This window comes from Cetorhinus maximus, chromosome 9 (assembly GCF_964194155.1).
Source record: "Cetorhinus maximus chromosome 9, sCetMax3.hap1.1, whole genome shotgun sequence".
NCBI classification, from domain to species: domain Eukaryota; kingdom Metazoa; phylum Chordata; class Chondrichthyes; order Lamniformes; family Cetorhinidae; genus Cetorhinus; species Cetorhinus maximus.
The window spans coordinates 24206275-24224762 of record NC_135887.1 but is presented as its reverse complement, the minus strand read 5'-3'; the positions used below and the strand labels follow the sequence as shown (position 1 = coordinate 24224762).

Sequence of the window (18488 nt, the reverse complement as noted above, 5' to 3'; positions counted from 1 at the left end):
TTTTAAAGATGTTGGTTGAGGATAAATATTGACTCAGGACACAAGGCAGAACTCTCCTTCCAAATCATTCCATGGGATCTCCTCTTCAACCAGGATTATTTGACAAGGGGACTGTGAGGTTTTGGGGCTGTTCCACCTCCTCAGTCACAGTCCTAAGTTTATGATCTGTCACAGGCTCTGAGGTAAACAGCCCCATTGTAATTCCTGTGACTGGTCAGTGCGTCCATCAGGTAACCGCCCGCACGGCAGAAAACCCTGGAATGTTCCGGAGATGTCGTTCAAACTGTGAAATATCCATCGACGTAAAACAGAGTGCGGAGATTTCCTGCTTTCCCCACTCCCACTCAGAGCAGAGACGGTGACAGAATCAAACGAGAGAGACTGGGCTCGTCCTCCTTTGAGCTGGAGAAACAGAGAGACTGGGTTTCTGTAGCAACCTCAGGACACCCGAAATTAGTTTGTGGCCAATGAAGTGCTTTTGAAGTGTTGTCCTTATAATAATGAAGGAAATGTGGCAGCCAAATTGTGCACATTCAGCTCCTACAAGCATCAACGTGATAATGACTAATTGTCTGTTTTTGCGATGTTGGTTGAGGATTAATATTGTCCAACATTGAGGAGAACGCACCATGTTCCTCTTCAAAGGGGTGCCATGGGATCTTTCCTGCCCATCTGAGAGGGCAGAGAGGGCTTCAGTTGAATGTTTCACAGAATCACAGAATATTAACAGCACAGAAGGAGGCCATTCGGCCCATCATGTCTGCACCGAATCTCCAAATGAGCATTATGACTCAGTGCCATTGCCCAGCCTTTTCCCTGTACCCCTGCACATTGCTTCTATTCAAATAGTCATCTAACGCCCTCTTGAATGCCGCGATTGAACCTGCCTCCACCACACTCCCAGGCAGTGGATTCCAGACCCGAGCCACTCACTGTGAAAAGTTTTCTTACATCACATTTGCTTCTTTTGCAAATCATTTTAAATCTGTGCCCTCTCGTTCTCGGCCCTTTTACGAGCGGAAACAGCTTCGCCCTATCTACTCTGTCCAGCCACTGATGATTTTGAACATCTCAATCAAATCACCTCTAGGCATTCTCTTCTCCAAGGAGAACAGTCCCAACCTCTCCAATCTATCCTCATAGCTGAAGTGCCTCATCCCTGGAACCATCTGGAAGGCAGCACCTCCAACACTGCAGCACTCCCTCAGTAGTGACCCTCCGACAGTGCGGCGCTTCCTCACTACTGACCCTCCCACAGTGCAGCGCTCCCTTAGTACTGACCCTCCGCCAGTGCAGCACTGCATTAGTACTGACCCTCTGACAGCGTAGCGCTCCCTCAGTACTGATCCTCCGACAATTCAGCACTCTCTCAGTACTGACCCTCCGACAGTGCAATGCTCCCTCAGTACCGACCCTCTGACAGTGCAACACTCCCTCAGTACTGAATATCCGACAGTGCAGCACTCCCTCAGTACTGACCCTCCGACAGCGCAGCACCCCTTCATTACTGACCCTCTGACAGTGCCGCATTCTCTCAGTTCTGACCCTCTGACTGTGCAGCACCCCCTCAGTACCGACCATCTGACACTGCAGCACTCCCTCAGTACTGACCCTCTGACAGTGCAGCCCTGCACTATTCCTGGCCCTCCACCAGTGCAGTGCTCGCCCAGTACTGACCCTCTGCCAGTGCAGCACTCCTTCAGTGCTGGCCCTCCAACTGTGTAGCACTCCCTCAGTACTGACCCTCTGACACTGTAGAACTCCCTCAGTACTGACCCTCTGACACTGTAGAACTCCCTCAGTACTGACCCTCTGACACTGTAGAACTCCCTCAGTACTGACCATCCGACAGCGTGCCCTGCATTGGTACTGCACTAGGAGTGTCAGCCTGGATTTTGGACCCAATTATCTGAAGTGGGATTGTAACATGTATCATTCTGACTCAGGCCGATGGATAAATACTAAGCTGCAGCTGTAACGAATGGATATAACCGACAGAACATCCCTGAATTTCTGATACACACTCCCAATGGGTGAGTTTGCAAGTCCGTGCCTCTGTCAGTGGCTGAGGCTCCCTGTGATAGACGCTCCCAATGAGCCCACCTTCCAGGGGGTTAGGCTCTCAGGGGTTGAGTCTCCCAGGGGGTTAGGCTCCCTGTGCGTTAGGCTTCCAGAGGGTGAGTCTCCCAGGGGATTAGGCTCCCAGGGGGTGAGGCTCCCAGGGGGTTATGCTCCCTGTGGGTTAGGCTCACTGCCTGCTGCACAGATTCAGGGAGAGACCCCACTTGGAGGCGCTCAGCTGTAACGTGGCTACAGTGAAATGGACAATGGGCTGACCAATGATGGGAGTATCACTGGTCACTGCTCAGGGATTGAATCTGATTTTCAAGTGGGAGGGTTTGGTTACACGGTGTGGGTGATACTGAATCTTTGGCTCATTTCCCATTGGTCTTTCTGATGTGGACCCAAGGCTGGGTTGAGCAACAAGACTTTGGGTTGGCTTTTGCCTGGTCTGCACTTATGCAAAGACCAATTTCCCCCCAAAATGTTCCTGTTTCATTACATTAACAATGAAATATATAGAAACCTTTCCTTTGCTGAATTACACAGAGTTTAATAATCTGTTTGCTTTCATTAAGTGGTTACTTTTGGTTTAGCATCTTAAATTCCAAGAAAGCAGAAGACTAACCGACAAGTCTTTGAGTCTCACTTGTGAATTCTCTACCCACGCTTCCCAACCAGGGTTATTTGACAAGGGGACTGTGAGGTTTTGGGGCTGTTCCACCTCCTCAGTCACAGTCCTAAGTTTATGTCACAGGCTCTGAGGTAAACAGCCCCATTGTAATTCCTGTGACTGGTCAGTGTGTCCATCAGGTAACCGTCCGCACGGCAGAAAACCCCGGAATGTTCCGGAAATTTTGTTCAAGCTGTGAAATATCCATCGACGTAAAACAGAGTGCGGAGATTTCCTGCTTTCCCCACTCCCACTCAGAGCAGAGACTGTGACAGAATCAAACGAGAGAGACTGGGCTCGTCCTCCTTTGAGCTGGAGAAACAGAGAGACTGGGTTTCTGTAGCATCTTTCCCAACCTCAGGACACCCAAAAGTAGTTTGTGGCCAATGAAGTGCTTTTGGAGTGTCGTCCTTATAATAATGAAGGCTAAGGGGAGGTTTACATTTACTTAGAGTAAATAAGACGAAACTGTTTCCCGTGGCGTGATGGTTGGTAACCAGAGGGACAGAGATTTAATTTAATTGAGAAATAAGCCAGAGAGGAAATGAGATTTTGTTTTTTACATAGCTGATCTGGAAGGTGCTGGATCTTTCAAAAGGAAATCAGATAAATCCTTAAAAATGAAACAGTTGCAGGGTTATGGGGAAGGAGCAGAGGGGAATGGGATAGCTCTTTCAATGAGCTAGCAGAAGCAACATGGGTTGAATGGCCTCCTTCAGTGCTGTATGGTTTTCTGAATGTCGTGGAGGCAAGCTCTCAGCTAACATGTCACTGTCCCGACGTCCGTTACTCTCAGCCGAGAGTTGGCTTACGGGCTGGGGAGCTGGGATTTGTGATACCCACGCTCGGGGCAAAGGAAACTGAAAACTACCCTCAGAGTCCGTTTATGAGAGGGCACAGGTCATGGAGCACAGAGCACAGAAACGAGCAGTGAGCGTAGCACTAACCTGGCATCTCGATAGCACCCTTCAAACTACAGGATGCCCCATAGCTCTTCACAGGCAATGAAGTGCTTTTTGAACCGTAGTCACTATTGTAATGTAGGAAATGTGGCAGCCGATTTATGCATAGCAAGATCCCACAAACAGTCATGTGATTATGACCAGGCAATCTGTTCTTTAGGGATATTAGTTGTGAGATAAATATTGGCCCCAGGACACTGTGGCAAACCCCTTGCACTTCTTCAGAAAAGTGCAATGGTGTCATCTCTAACCCCCTTAGAGGGCACTTTAACCTCTCACCTGAAAGAAAACTCCAATAGTACAGCCCCCCTCGGTACTGTCCCCTTGAAAGCCCAGCACTCCCTCAGTACTGACCCTCCGACCATGTGGCACTCCCTCAATACTGCACTTCGAGTGTCAGCCTTGACCCTCCTGCTCAAAGCCTTTAGACTAGGGACTTAAACTCGCCAATGTGGCTCAGAAACAAGAGAGAGGAAGAAAGAGAGAGATAGGGACACCAACTAGGTCACGGCTGATAATTGACAGCTACAGAGCTTGTGACCAGCTTTGGAAGTGGAGAGTTGTGCAGTTATCCTGGGTGTTGCTGATTGGTGCAACCCTTATTAAGCAGGAGGCTCCGAAATCTTCCTCTCTGTCTCTGGTAACCAACATATCTCCTCTAAATTCTATTAACTGTGTGTTGCATTACAGAACATTGTACAGGCACATCCCTGGTGCCAGTCAGACAGAACCTCAACAGCACATGTTCCAGCAGGGTTTCTTCACACTCAATATTCAGGCTATAGGGCAAAGTGAATCAGGGGCCCAGCTTAACAAAGCTCACTGCCCAGTTGTGATATTTTCCAAATGAAGTGTTGTCCTGTTAGAACAATGTTATTCCTGATAAAGAGCAGGAGGCTGACTCACAATCTGAATATCCAACCCGATTCCATCCCCACTCATCACTCTTGAGAATCTACTGAGGCCCCCCGGGCTATAGATTCATTATGACCATTCAGCCCATCGTGTCCATGCCAGCCAGTGACCACAATGTCACTGGAAGGAAGTGTTCAGCTTTCTCCTCCTGCAGCTGCGCTGGTACGTTCTGTAGCTGGTGATTTCTCCAGCGCTGTCCTGAGACGGTCCAAGTCCTTACTAATCTGCCCGGCTCCATTCATCATTCTCGTTATAACCATGGACATTTTCACAAAGCATTTCCCTTCAACATTCCCCTCTGTCCCACTGTGACACATGAAGTCCTCAGGCTGACTTGCTTTCTCTCCCTGGTCCTGACAATATCCATTGACTGATCTTCAGCTATTTGTCTGCTGGAATTTACCCCACCTTATGCCAGCTCTTTACACTCTAATCATGGCCTACCTTTTCCTCTCTGTGGATGTTTCCTTATGTTGATTGTATTCCTTAGGTATATAAGTGTACAGTGTTATTTTGATCCTAAGCCAGTTGGTGAAATATGAAACTAGACATTAATGCTTTCCTTGATAGTGGGTTTATTCACAGAATGCAGCATTACATATGTCTGCTTCCGACCTGCTAACCCAGTGTGCCAGCAGTCCCTCTTTATAAGTGCTCTAGACATTTAGTTAAACAATGCCCTTCACATGTGTGTCTTAACAATATAATTAACATACCATTAACATACAGGACCTTGGTGAGATCACACCTGGGGTACTGTGTACAGTTTTGGTTTCTTTATCTAAGAAAGGATATACTTGCCATGGAGGGAGTGCAGCAAATGTTCATTCAACTGATTCCCAGGAGTGAGAGGGTTGTCTGCTGAGGAGACTAGGAGACTAGGCCTTTTTCCCTAGAGTTTAGAAGAATGTAATGGATAAATTCTTAAGGAGTTTGATAGGATCAATGCTGGGAAGATGATTCCCCTGGCTGGAAAGTCTAGAACAAGGGGAACAGTTTCAGGAAAAGGGGGCTGATCACCTGGGACTGAGATAAAGAGAAATTTCTTCACTCAGAGGGTTGTGAATCTTTGGAATTCTCTACCCCAGAGGGTTGTTGATGCTCAGTCATTGAGTATGTTCAAGACTTGGGCCGGGAGATTTTCAGGTACTAACGGGATTAAGGGAGATGGGAAGAGTTCAGGAATGTGGAGTGAGGAACAGCCATAGCCTTATTGAATGGTTGAACAGGCTGGAGGGGCTGAGTGACCTCCTCCTGCTCTTGTTTCTTGTTATAGAATTTGTCTAATGCCCTTAGTCCTTAAACTGAAGATGCTGTTAATGCTTAAATTATTCATTAGCTTGAAAGTTTTCATCCAATCTATTCAGGCCTCCTTCTGATTTAACATCAGACTGTGTCTCTGTTCCATATCCCTGCGATATTGTTTTTTATTTGTTATCATTTTGAATTGCTATGTAGCTTTTGACAGACCAATACACTGTCATCTTATGATCAAACTTAATTTTTCTCATTTTGTGTTCCCTGGGCTGGAACACTCATTCATCTCTCATCTTCCTTGCATTTATGAGCCCCTAGGTTTCTCTTTTCTCTTACTCTAGGTCCTTCTCTATATCAATGACCTTCTCCACCGTTCATCTAACCCGACCTGCTGTACAGTTAAAGTGTCCACCCTATATTTATCAGCTTCCTGCAGTCCCCTTGCCCTCAGCATGCGACACTGTCTTCATTGTCCAATGACTGACTCACTCCATCCTGATGGACTCTCCCATGGTCTCCCTCAGGTGGGCTCTAAAGACCCCCTGGCAGGAGGAGAGCAGAGAGACCCCTCCGTATCCCAACCAGCTATCCCTCCTCAGTCCAAGGAACAAGATAAAGAATGAAAGAAACATAAAATGACTGGTTATCCAGTTTATGTTAGCCTTTATTGCAAGGGGATTTGAGCACAGGAATAAGGAAGTCTTACTGTAGCTGTACAGGGCCTTGGTGAGACCTCATCTGGAGTATTGTGTACAGTTTTGGTCTCCTTACCTAAGGAAGGATGTACTGACCATAGAGGGAGTGCAACGAATTTTCATCGCGCTAACCCTGGAGATGCCAGGATTGCCCTATCAGGAAAGATTGAGGAGACTGGGCCTGTAATCGCTTTAGAGTTTAGAAAAATGAGAGGTGATCTCATTGAAGTGTACAAAATTCTCAGAGGGCTTGACAGGGTAGATGCAGGAAGGATGATTCCCCTGGTCGGGGGTCTAGAACGAGGAGACACAGTCTCAGAGTAAGAGACAGGCCATTTAGGGCCGAGATGTGGAGGAATTTCTTCAGTCAGAGGGGGTTGAATCTTTGGAATTCTCTATCCCAGAGGGATGGAGGCTCAGTCATTGAGTATGTTCAAAGCAGACAGAGGTTGATAGATTTTTAGAAACCAATGACAGTAAGGGGTACAGGGGTAGTGTGGGGAGATGGCGCCAAGGTAGAAGATCATCCATAATAGAGTTAAATGGAGTAGCAGGCTCAAGGGGCCAAATGGCCTGCTCTAGCTCCTATGTTCCTATCTGCTGTTTGCAGGATCTTGCTATGCACAAGAAATGGCGACTGTCCTCAGGGTTACTGCACGTCAAAGTAATTGGTGTTCCTGAGGAGTTTGCAACCTGACTGAGAAACGGAAATCTGACCTAGTCTGAAATCAAGTGGTTACAGAGTCCTGACATAACCTGCAAAAGTCACTCAGCCAGTGATCGGGGAATAAGATTGATTCAATGCACTGACCCCTGGCAATCCTGTCTATGCATCAGCCATATCATTCCTTTTTGCTGCAATATCCCCTCCATCTTGAAAACTATTTGCAGCTCCCCGAGTGTAAAAAGTCCCAAATATACCACAAGGGGAGAGTCTTTCTCAGAAGAGGCACAGTTTAAAGTAAAGGTCTCCGTGCTGAAGAACTGAATTTGCACTCGAATGTGTTGATGTGGCAGGAAGATTCCGCTAGCCCTTCACAATCAGATTCAAGTTCCTGCCCTGGAAGGATTCTCCTTTCCGAGGGCTTCCCCAGTCACCTTACAGACAGCCCCCAGAAATGTTGCAACTTCGCATCTTTCCAGCCCAGGAAAGTGAGGCTAACCACTTCCCTTTTACAGAAACTGTGTCACCAAACTCAGGAAAACTCATCCGTGACCAATATGTTGGGTTTCCTGTTAAACTTGCCATGTATTTATATCAGGTTTATCACCATAAATCAATATTCACATCAAATAATCACCGTAACTCAATATTTATGAAGCAATGGCGGCATGAGGAAAAACTTTACCATGCAGAGAGTGGTTAGGGTCCGGAATGCGCTGCCTGAGAGTGCAGTGGAAGCAGGGCCAAATGTGGCTTTCAAAAGGTAATTAGATAATTATCTGTAGAGAGAAAAATGACAGGGCTTCAGGGAAAGGGCAGGAAATAGGATGAAGTGCGTTGCTCTTGCAGAGAGCTAGCTAGGACACAATGGGCGCAATGTCCTCCTGCTGCACTGTAACCATCCAATCATTCTTTGAGACGATTTACACATGGCAAATCAATATTCATATCAAAATACCACAACAGACCAATACATCAAATTATCACAGCTAATCAATATTTACATATATAAATACACATTTTCTTTTTCTATTTATTAAGAATCTAATACGAGTTTACTGCTGCAGTTTCATTTACATTTGTTTGTTTTTTGACCCTGTCTTTCGATATGTGATTAGATTTCGGTTGGAAAGCCACAGGACCAAAAGTGATATCTGACTGTAAAAAAACTCCCGTACACACCCCCTAAAACCACAGTGCATTTTTCATTATGAAATTTTCACATTTACAAACTAACTTTGTCTTTACTGCATCCAGATGGTGAGTGGTGGGTGGGTCAGAACACCAGGCACCCTATAAATCTCCCAGGCAGTGTCAGTAAGATCCCACCTCGTGTCTGCTGCAAGCCATTAAATCAGAACCCACGCTTCAATTGTCAGAATCACTGAGGTAAAGTATAACTTCTCAGCATTAATGATTTAATCTTCATCTGATATTTAATCTCTGTCTGATATTTAATCTCTGTCGGATATTTAATCTCAATCTGATATTTAATCTCGATCTGGTATTTAATCTCCATCTGATATTTAACCTCCATCTGATATCTAACCTCAATCTGATATCTAACCTCAATCTGATATCTAATCTCAATCTGATATTTAATCTCGTTCAGATATTTATCTCCATCTGATATTTAATCTTGAAATGAAATTTAACCTCAATCTGATATTTAATCTCATTCTGATATTTAATCACGTTCAGATATTTAATCTTGATCTGATATTTAACCTCAACCTGATATTTAATCTCATTCAGATATTTGATCTCAATCTGATATTTAATCTCATTCAGATATTTAATCTCAATCTGATATTTAATCTCGATCTGAAATTTAACCTCAACCTGATATTTAATCTCATTCAGATATTTGATCTCAATCTGATATTTAATCTCATTCAGATATTTGATCTCAATCTGATATTTAATCTCATTCAGATATTTGATCTCAATCTGATATTTAATCACGTTCAGATATTTAATCTTGATCTGATATTTGATCTCGATCTGAAATTTAACCTCAACCTGATATTTAACCTCATTCAGGTATTTAATCTCAATCTGATATTTAATCTCGATCTGAAATTTAACCTCAACCTGATATTTAATCTCATTCAGATATTTAATCTCAATCTTCTGATATTTAATCTTGATCTGATGTTTAATCTCAATCTGAAATTTAACCTCAACCTGATATTTAATCTCAGACTGATATTTAATCTCAACCTGATATTTAATCTCAGTCTGATATTTAATCTTGATCTGATATTTAATCTCGATCTGAAATTTAACCTCAACCTGATATTTAATCTCATTCAGATATTTAATCTCAATCTGATATTTAATCTTGATCTGATATTTAATCTCGATCTGAAATTTAATCTCATTCAGATATTTAATCTATATCTGATATTTAACCTTGATCTAATATTTAATCTCGATCTGATATTTAATCTTGATCTGAAATTTAACCTCAACCTGATATTTAACCTCATTCAGATATTAAATCGCAACCTGATATTTAATCTCCGCCTGATATTTAATCTCAGTCTGATATTTAATCTCAGTCTGATATTTAATCTCCGCTTGATATTTAATCTCAATCTGATATTTAATCTTGATCCGATATTTAATCTCGTTCAGGTATTTATCTCAACCTGAAATTTAATCACGTTCAGATATCTAATCTCAATCTGAAATTTAATCTTGATCTGATATATAATCTTGATCTGAAATTTAATCTTGATCTGAAATTTAACCTCAACCTGATATTTAATCTCATTCAGATATTTATCTCAATCTGATATTTAATCTCAATCCGATATTTAATCTCAAGACGATATTTAATCTTGTTCAGATATTTATCTTGATCTGATATTTAATCTCGATCTGAAATTTAACCTCAACCTGATATTTAATCTCATTCACATATTATCTTGATCTGATATTTAATCTCAATCTGGTGGTAAAACTCAATCTGATATTTATCTCGATCTGATATTGAATCTCGATCGGATATTTAATCTCGGTCTAATATTTATCTCGTTCTGATATTAAACCTCAATCTGATATTGAATCTTGATCTGATATTTAACCTCAATTAGATATTGAATCTCAATCTAGTATTTAACCTCAATCTGGTATTCCTGTAATCTGACCTCTGAAGGGATTTGCATTTCTCTACCGCCTTTCACAGCTTCAGGATATACCAAAGTGCTTTGCAGCCAATGAAGTACTTTATAAAGAGTAGTCACTGCTGTAATGTAGGAAACGTGGGAGTCAATTTCCACAGGAAGATCCCACAAACAGCAATGTGATCATGATCAGATAATCTGTTGTAGCGATGGTGATTGGGGCATTAATATTGGCCAGGACACTGGGAAGAACTCCCCTACTCAGAAACAATGCCAAAAGATAGAACTGGATCCAGATGGAGCCTCATGTGTCTCATTTGAAATATGCACTCCCGACAGTGCAGCACTCTCTCAGTACCAACCCTTCACTAGTGCAGCACTCCCTCGGTACTGACCTTCCAACAGTGCAACACTCTGTCAGTATTGGCCCTCCGACAGTGCAGCACTCTCTCAGTACCGACCCTCCATTAGTGCGGCACTCCCTCGGTACCTACCTTCCAACAGTGCAACACTCTGTCAGTATTGACCCTCCGACAGTGCAGCACTCCCTCAGTACTGACCCTCCATCAATGCAGCACTCCCTCAGTACTGACCTTCCAACAGTGCAACACTCTCTCAATTCTGACCCTCCAACCATGCAGCACTCCCTCAGTACTGAGCCCCCCGACAGTGCGGCACTTCCTCAGCACTGCCCCTCCAACAGTGCAGCACTCTGTCAGTATTGACCCTCTGACAGTGCAGCACTCCCTCAGTACCGACCCTCCATCAGTGCAGCACTTTTTTTTATTGATTCATGGGATGTGGGTGTTGCTGGTTGGGCCAGCATTTATTGCCCATCCCTAATTGCCCTTGAGAAGGTGGTGGTGAGCTGCCTTCTTGAACCGCTGCAGTCCATTTGGCGTAGGTGCACGCTAGTGATTTTGGGGAGTGTGTTCCGGGATTTTGACCCAGCAACAGTGAAGGAACAGTGATATATTTCCATGTCACGATAGTGAGTGACTTGGAAGGGAACTTCCAGGTGGTGGTGTTCCCATCTATCTGCTGCCCTTGTCCTTCTAGATGATAGTGGTCGTAGGTTTGGAAGGTGCTGTCTAAGAAGCCTTGGTGAATTCCTGCAGTGCATCTTGTCGATGGTACACACTGCTGCTACTGTGTGTTGATGGTGGAGGGAGTGAATGTTTGTGGATGTGGTGCCAATTAAGCGGACAGCTTTGTCCTGGACGGTGTCGAGCTTCTTGAGTGTTGTGGGAACTGCACTCATCCAGGCAAGTGGGGAGTATTCCATCACACTCCTGACTTGTGCCTTGTAGATGGTGGACAGGCTTTGGGGAGTCAGGAGGTGAGTTACTCGTCACGGGATTCCTAGCCTCTGATCTGCTCTTGTATCCACAGTATTTATATGGCTAGTCCAGTTCAGTTTCTGGTCAATGGTAATGCCCAGGGTGTTGATACTGGGGGATTCAGTGATGATAATGCCATTGAACATCAAAGGGCGATGGTTGGATTCTCTCTGGTTGGAGATGGTCATTGCCTGACACTTGTGTGTCAAGAATGGTACTTGTCATTTGTCAGCCCAAGCCTGGATATTGTCCATGTCTTGCTGCATTTGGACATGGACTGCTTCAGCGTCTGAAGAGTCATGAATGGTGCTGAACATTGTGCAATCATCAGTGAACATCCCCACTTCTGATCTTAAGATGGACTCTGGAGTTGTGAATCTCTATCGCTTGCTGCTTATGCTGTTTGGCACGCAAGTAGTCCTGTGTTGTAGCTTCACCAGGTTGACACCTCATTTTTAGATATGCTTGGTGCTGCTCCTGGCATGCCCTCCTGTACTCTGCATTGAACCAGGGTTGATCCCCTGGTTTGATGGTAACGTTAGAGTAAGGGATATGCTGGCCAATAAGTTTACAGATTGTGTTCGAGTATAATTCTGCTGCTGCTGATGGCCCACAGCGCCTCATGGATGTCCAGTCTATCCCATTTAGCACGGTGATAGTGCCATACAACTCAATGGAGGGTATCCTCAATGGGAAGGCGTGACTTCGTCTCCACAAGAACTGTGCGGTGGTCACTCCTACTGATACTGTCATGGACAGATAAATTTGTGGCAGGCAGGTTGGTGAGGATGAGGTCAAGTATATTTTTCCCTCTTGTTGGTTCCCTCACCACCTGCTGCAGACCCAGTCTAGCAGCTATGTCTTTTAGGACTCAGGTGCTACTGAATTAATGTTGGTGATGGACACTGAAATCCCCCACCAAGTGTACATTCTGCGCCCTTTCCACCCTCAGTGCTCCCTCCAAGTGGTGTTCAACATGGAGAAGCACTGATTCATCAGCTGAGGGAGGGTGGTACATGGTAATCAGCAGGAGGTTTCCTTGCCCATGTTTGACCTGATGCCATGAGAATTCATAGGGTCTGGAGTCGATGTTGAGGACTCCCAGGGCAACTCCCTCCCAACTGTATACCACTGTGCTGGGTCTGTCCTGCCAGTGGGACAGGACATACCCAGGGATGGTGATGGTGGTGTCTGGGACATTATCTGTAAGTTATGATTCTGTGAGGGTGACTATGTCAGGCTGTTGCTTGACTAGTTTGTGAGGCAGCTCTCCCAATTTTGGCACTAGCCCCCAGATGTTAGTAAGGAGGACTTTGCAGGGTCGACAGGGCTGAGTTTCCAGTTCCTAGGTCAATGCTGAGTGGTCCGTCCGGTTTCATTCCTTTTTGTTGACTTTTGAGCAGTTTGACACAGCTGAGTGTTCCACTCAGACATTTCAGAGGGCAGTTAAGAGTCAACCACATTGCTGTGGGTCTGGGGTCACATGTAGTCCAGACTGGGTAAGGATGGCAGATTTCCTTCCCCGACGGACATTAGTGAACCAGAGGGGTTTTTAACAACAATCAGCAATAGTTTCATGGTCATCATTAGATTTATAATACCAGATTTATATTGAAGTCTAGATCCACATCTGCCGGGGTGGGATTTGAACCCAGCTCCCCAGAGCATTGTCCTGGGGCCCTGGAATACTAACCCAGTGACAATACCACTACACCACTGCACTCCTCCAATACCGACCCTCTGACAATGCAGCGCTCCCTCAGTACTGACCCTCCGACAGTGCAGTACTCCCTCAGTACTGACCCTCTGACAGTGTGGCACTCCCTCAGTACTGACCCTCTGACAGTGTGGCACTCCCTCAGTACTGACCCTCTGACAGTGTGGCACTCCCTCAGTACTGACCTTCTGACAGTGTGGCACTCCCTCAGTACTGACCCTCTGACAGTGCAGCGCTCCCTCAGTACTGACCCTCCAACAGTGCAGCATTCCTCAGTACTGACCCTCTGACAGTGTGGCACTCCCTCAGTACTGACCCTCTGACAGTGTGGCACTCCCTCGGTACTGACCCTCTGACAATGTGGCACTCCCTCAGTACTGACCCTCTGACAGTGCAGCGCTCCCTCAGTACTGACCCTCTGACAGTGCAGCGCTCCCTCAGTACTGACCCTCTGACAGTGTGGCACTCCCTCAGTACTGACCCTCTGACAGTGTGACACTTCCTCAGTACTGCAGTCCAGTGCCAGCCTTGTGGTCAATTCTCTGGAGTGGGATTTAATAGTCACTCAAAATTTAGAGTGCTGCACACTGAGCCATGGTTAACACTAACTAGAAGATGACTTGCAGTGGCTAGGGTGATGTTAATGCTTGACTGGCAAATGGAATGTTGTCATTTATTGCAAATGGAATGGAATATTAATGTAGGGAAGTTTAGCTACAGTCGTACAGGGCATTGGTGAGACCACATCTAGCGTACTGTGTACTGCTTTGGCCTCCGTATTTAAGAAAGGATATAACTGCATTGGAAGCAGTTCAGAGAAGGTTCATTGCATTGATACCTGATTTAATGGGCTATTTTACGAGGAAAAGTTGGTCAGCCTGGGCCTGTATCCATTGGAGTTTAGAAGAATGAGAGGTGATCTTTTTGAAATATATAAGATCCTGAGAGGAATTGACAGGTTGCAGAAAGGATGCTTCCTCATGCGGGAGAGACTAGGACTAGGCCACACAGTTTAAAAATAAAGGGGTCTCCCATTGAAGATGGAGATGAGAAGAAATGTTTTTCTCTCAGAGGGTCGTGAGTCTTTGGAACTCTCTCCCCCAGAGAGTGATGGAGATAGTCAGTGAATATGTTTAAGGCAGGGGTAGATAGGTTCTTGACTAACAAGGGAGTCAAAGGTTATCCGGGGTAGGTGGGAATGTGGAGTTGAGGTTCAGCCATGATCTTATTGAATGGCAGAGCAGGCTCGAAGGGCCGAGTGGCCTACTCCTGCTCCTAATTCGTATGTTTGTATGTATTGATTAGTGTCGGTTACTCTTGACAATCTTCTGATGATCTTTCCAGATTGGATTGATGGCGGTGATTTTGCTGCTGGTCGTCTCGGTTACCCTCTTCACCATCCCTTCATCAACTGATTCCAGCACCCTTAACATCACCTTCCAAAGAAGCCTGAATCTATCCAGGAAAATCCTGCAGGATGTCCGAGATTTACTTATAAAATATGTAAGGCTCACAATTCTCTTGATTTCCAGATTGGGAGATGGGAGGTTCAGGGTAGCTGATGGTACAATCCAGATTCAGGATCCTGATAACTGATTGGTCATGGTGCTGGTCTTTAGTCTAAAGTCCACCATGTGAATTTCAGAATTTGAGCTTCATAAATCTGGTCATTTTTGGGTTGACATCAGCAGAGGTGACCAGGAAGTTAGTGGATTGTTATAAAAACCCAACTGGTTCACTCATGGTTTTCATTGCTGGCCTGTCCAAGCAACACGTGATCCCAGTAACACACAAGGCAGGTCAACTCTTCATGCTGTCCAGTAAAACACCAACTACAATGAAGGAAGGAGCTATCAGCACCATCTCAAATGTTTAAACTGATGATAGGGTCAAGATAGGACAGTTTTCACTCTGTTGGGGGGTGGGGGTGGGGGGGGTTGGGGGTGGTGGTGGTTGGGGGGGGGTGGTGTCGCGGGGGCAGAACCTTAAAAGTAGAGCCAGGCCATTGATGCGTGATGTAAGGAAGCACTTCTTCACACAGAGGAGTAGAAACCTGGAACCCCCTCCCCTCCAGGTGTTGGGATGGAGTGGGGTAGGTGGGGAGAGGGGCTCAGGGGTCAATTGAAGCTTTCAGGCCTGAGGTGGCTGGATTTCTGTTGGTAAGGGGCATTGAGAGGTATGCAACACAGGCAGAGAAATGGAGTTAAGATGCGGATCAGACACAATCTGACTCAACAGTGGGACTGAACTGAAGCAGTCCATGTCCAAATACAGCAAGACCTGGACAATATCTAGGCCTGGGCTGACAAGTGACAAGTAACATTCGCACCACACAAATGCTAGGCAATGACCATCAACTAGAGAGAATCTAACCATCACCCCTTGATGTTCAATGGCAATGCCATCACTGAATCCCCCCAACAACAGCCTGGGGGTTACCATTGACCAGAAACTGAACTGGACTAGCCATATAAATACTGTGGCTACAAGAGCAGGTCAGAGTCTAGGAATCCTATGGCAAGTAACTCACCTCCTGACTCCCCAAAGCCTGTCCACCACCTAGAAGGCACAAGTCAGGAGTGTGATGGAATACTCTCCACATGCCTGGATGAGTGCAGCTCCCACAATGCTCAAGAAACTTGAAACATCCAGGACAAAGCTGTCCGCTTGATTGGCACCCCATCCACAAACATTCACTCCCTCCACCACCGACACACAGTTGCAGCAGTGTGTACCATCTACAAGATGCACTGCAGAAACTCACCAAGGCTCCTTAGACAGCACCTTCCAAACTCATGACCACTACCATCTAGAAGGACAAGGACAGCAGATAGATGGGAACACCACCACCTGAAAATTCCCCTCCAAGTCACTCACCATCCTGACTTGGAAATATAACGCCGTTCCTTCACTGTCAATGGGTCAAAATCCTGGAACTCCCTCCCTAACAGCACTGTGGGTGTACCTACACCACAGGGACTGCAGCGGTTCAAGAAGGCAGCTCACCACCACCTTCTCAAGGGCAACTAGGGATGGACAATAAATGCTGGCCTAGTGAGTGACACCCACTTCCCATGAATGAATAACAAAAACAGACTCGAAGGGCTGAATGGCCTCCCCATGTTCCTATGCTCCTAGTTTGGAGGAATAATGAGACTGATTTTCAGACTAGATTTTTTTTAATTTAAGAAACAAGAGAAAATGGGAAACCCATCGTTTGAAGATCACAACATGATCTTGTGCAGCTTGCCAAGCACCAACATCGCCTACAGCTATTGGTTGCAAATGCAAGTAAGGATAACTCATTATTTGTTCATTCAAACCCCTAACGTCTTTCCCCCCTCCCCATTCCCCTCCTCATACCCCCACTCCATCACCTCTCCCCATAGCCCCTTCCCTCCCCATCACCCTCCCCCACACCCCCATCTCCCATCCCCCCCTCCCTCCCCTCCCTCACCCCCTGTCTTGTACCCTCAGTACCCCAGGGCCCCTCCCCATACCTCCATTCCCCCTTCCCATCCCCCTCCCCTATTCTCCCTTCTCTTCCCCATCGCCCCCACCGCTCTCCCATCATTGCCCCTCTAGCCCCAACCACCCCTTATTTGTATTCCACCTCATCCCCCCACCCATTACTAGTCTACTTCATATAGCAACTTACTCCTCAATCAGCTCCTGTGGCCTCCTCACCCCCTGTCTGTTGTTATTTACAGGATGTGGAGCGGCTGTTGTTAAACGCTAAGGATCTGTACATCTTTTGGATACACGTGGATTTTAAACGGATTGACGAACTTGCAGATTGTCAGGAATCCACAATGAGCAAGTCCATGGAAGTGGTTTCCCTGGATCTCCGAGATTTAATCTCTCAGCTCAGCTCCCAGGTACGGGAACAATGAGGGGTGGGAATATCGCAAATATATAGCCATGCTCTGAATGTTCCTCGATGGGAGTGGACGAATGGCCAATAAGACCATAGTCTGTGAGTTTGAAATTTCCATACCTCAAACCATCGTCCCCAGAGTTTCATAGACTTTCATGAGGTCATTGTGGCACAAGAGGAGACCATTCAGCCCATTGAGTCCATGCCTGCCCTCTGTAGAGTAATCCAGTCAGTCTCATTCCCCCCGCTCTATCCCCATACCCCCGCAGGTTTATTTCCCTCAAGTTCCCATCCAATTTCCTATTGAAATCAAGAATTGTCTCCACTTCCAGTTCCCTCGTGGGCAGCGAGTTTCACATCATTACCACTCAGTTATCTTTGCATTACTTGCCTTAGATTGTCATACGCCTCTTTATTAAGTCTCATTTTAGTTTTAGCTTTCCCTTCATTTCAAGAGCTCCAGTAAGCAAGCCGTCATTATGTCCCTGTATTATTTCCACGTTTCGTTTAGGTTTGTCTACATTTCTTGCTCTTCCACTGTTTTGGCAGCCCATAATAAACTCCCAACAATAATAACACTCCTGTTTGGCTTTCAGGTAATGCAATGCAGGCAGGGGAATGGGCCCCTGGCTCACTGGGAACATTCCAGCCACACCGTTAGAAGGTCCCGGGTTCAATCCCTGCCGCAGACACTCTGAGTGAGTGGAGATCAGAATTCTGGATTGAATCCAGCGGGCCATGTGGCCCTACCCCTGTCCCATGTGGGTTCTGGAACCCAGGAAACTCTCCTGATGTTCAAGAGCTGGAGAGGTTTAGGAAGGGAATTCCAGAGCTTCAGGGCCCAGGCAGCTGAGGGTGTGGCCACCAATGGTGGAGCGATTAAAATCAGGGATGTGCAAGAGGCCAGAATTGGAGGGTTGTAAGGCTGGAGGAAATTATAGGGAGGGGTGAGGTCATGGAAGGATAGATACATCAATCTGCTGCCCTTGTCCTTTGAGGTAGTAAAGGTTGCAGCTTTGGAAGGAGCCTCAGTGAGTTGCTGCAGTGCATCTTGTAGATGGTACACACTGCTGCGACTTGTGGTGGAGGGAGTGAATGTTTGATGTGGTGCCAATCAAGCAGGCTGCTTTGTCCTGGATGGTGTTGAGCTCCTTGAATGTGTTATGACCAGTCCCCCCCAACTTGTTATGATCGCA

At 45.9% G+C, this 18488-nt stretch overlaps 1 long non-coding RNA gene across 1 annotated transcript; it reads left to right on the top strand.

The window, feature by feature from the left end:
• Positions 1–14774: 14774 nt before the first annotated feature.
• LOC144684170 (uncharacterized) lies at positions 14775–17191 on the top strand. The gene is made up of 3 exons (XR_013577430.1): positions 14775–14918; positions 16605–16706; positions 17126–17191. It is a non-coding gene; the product is annotated as an uncharacterized LOC144684170 (long non-coding RNA).
• The last annotated feature ends 1297 nt before the right edge of the window (positions 17192–18488 follow it).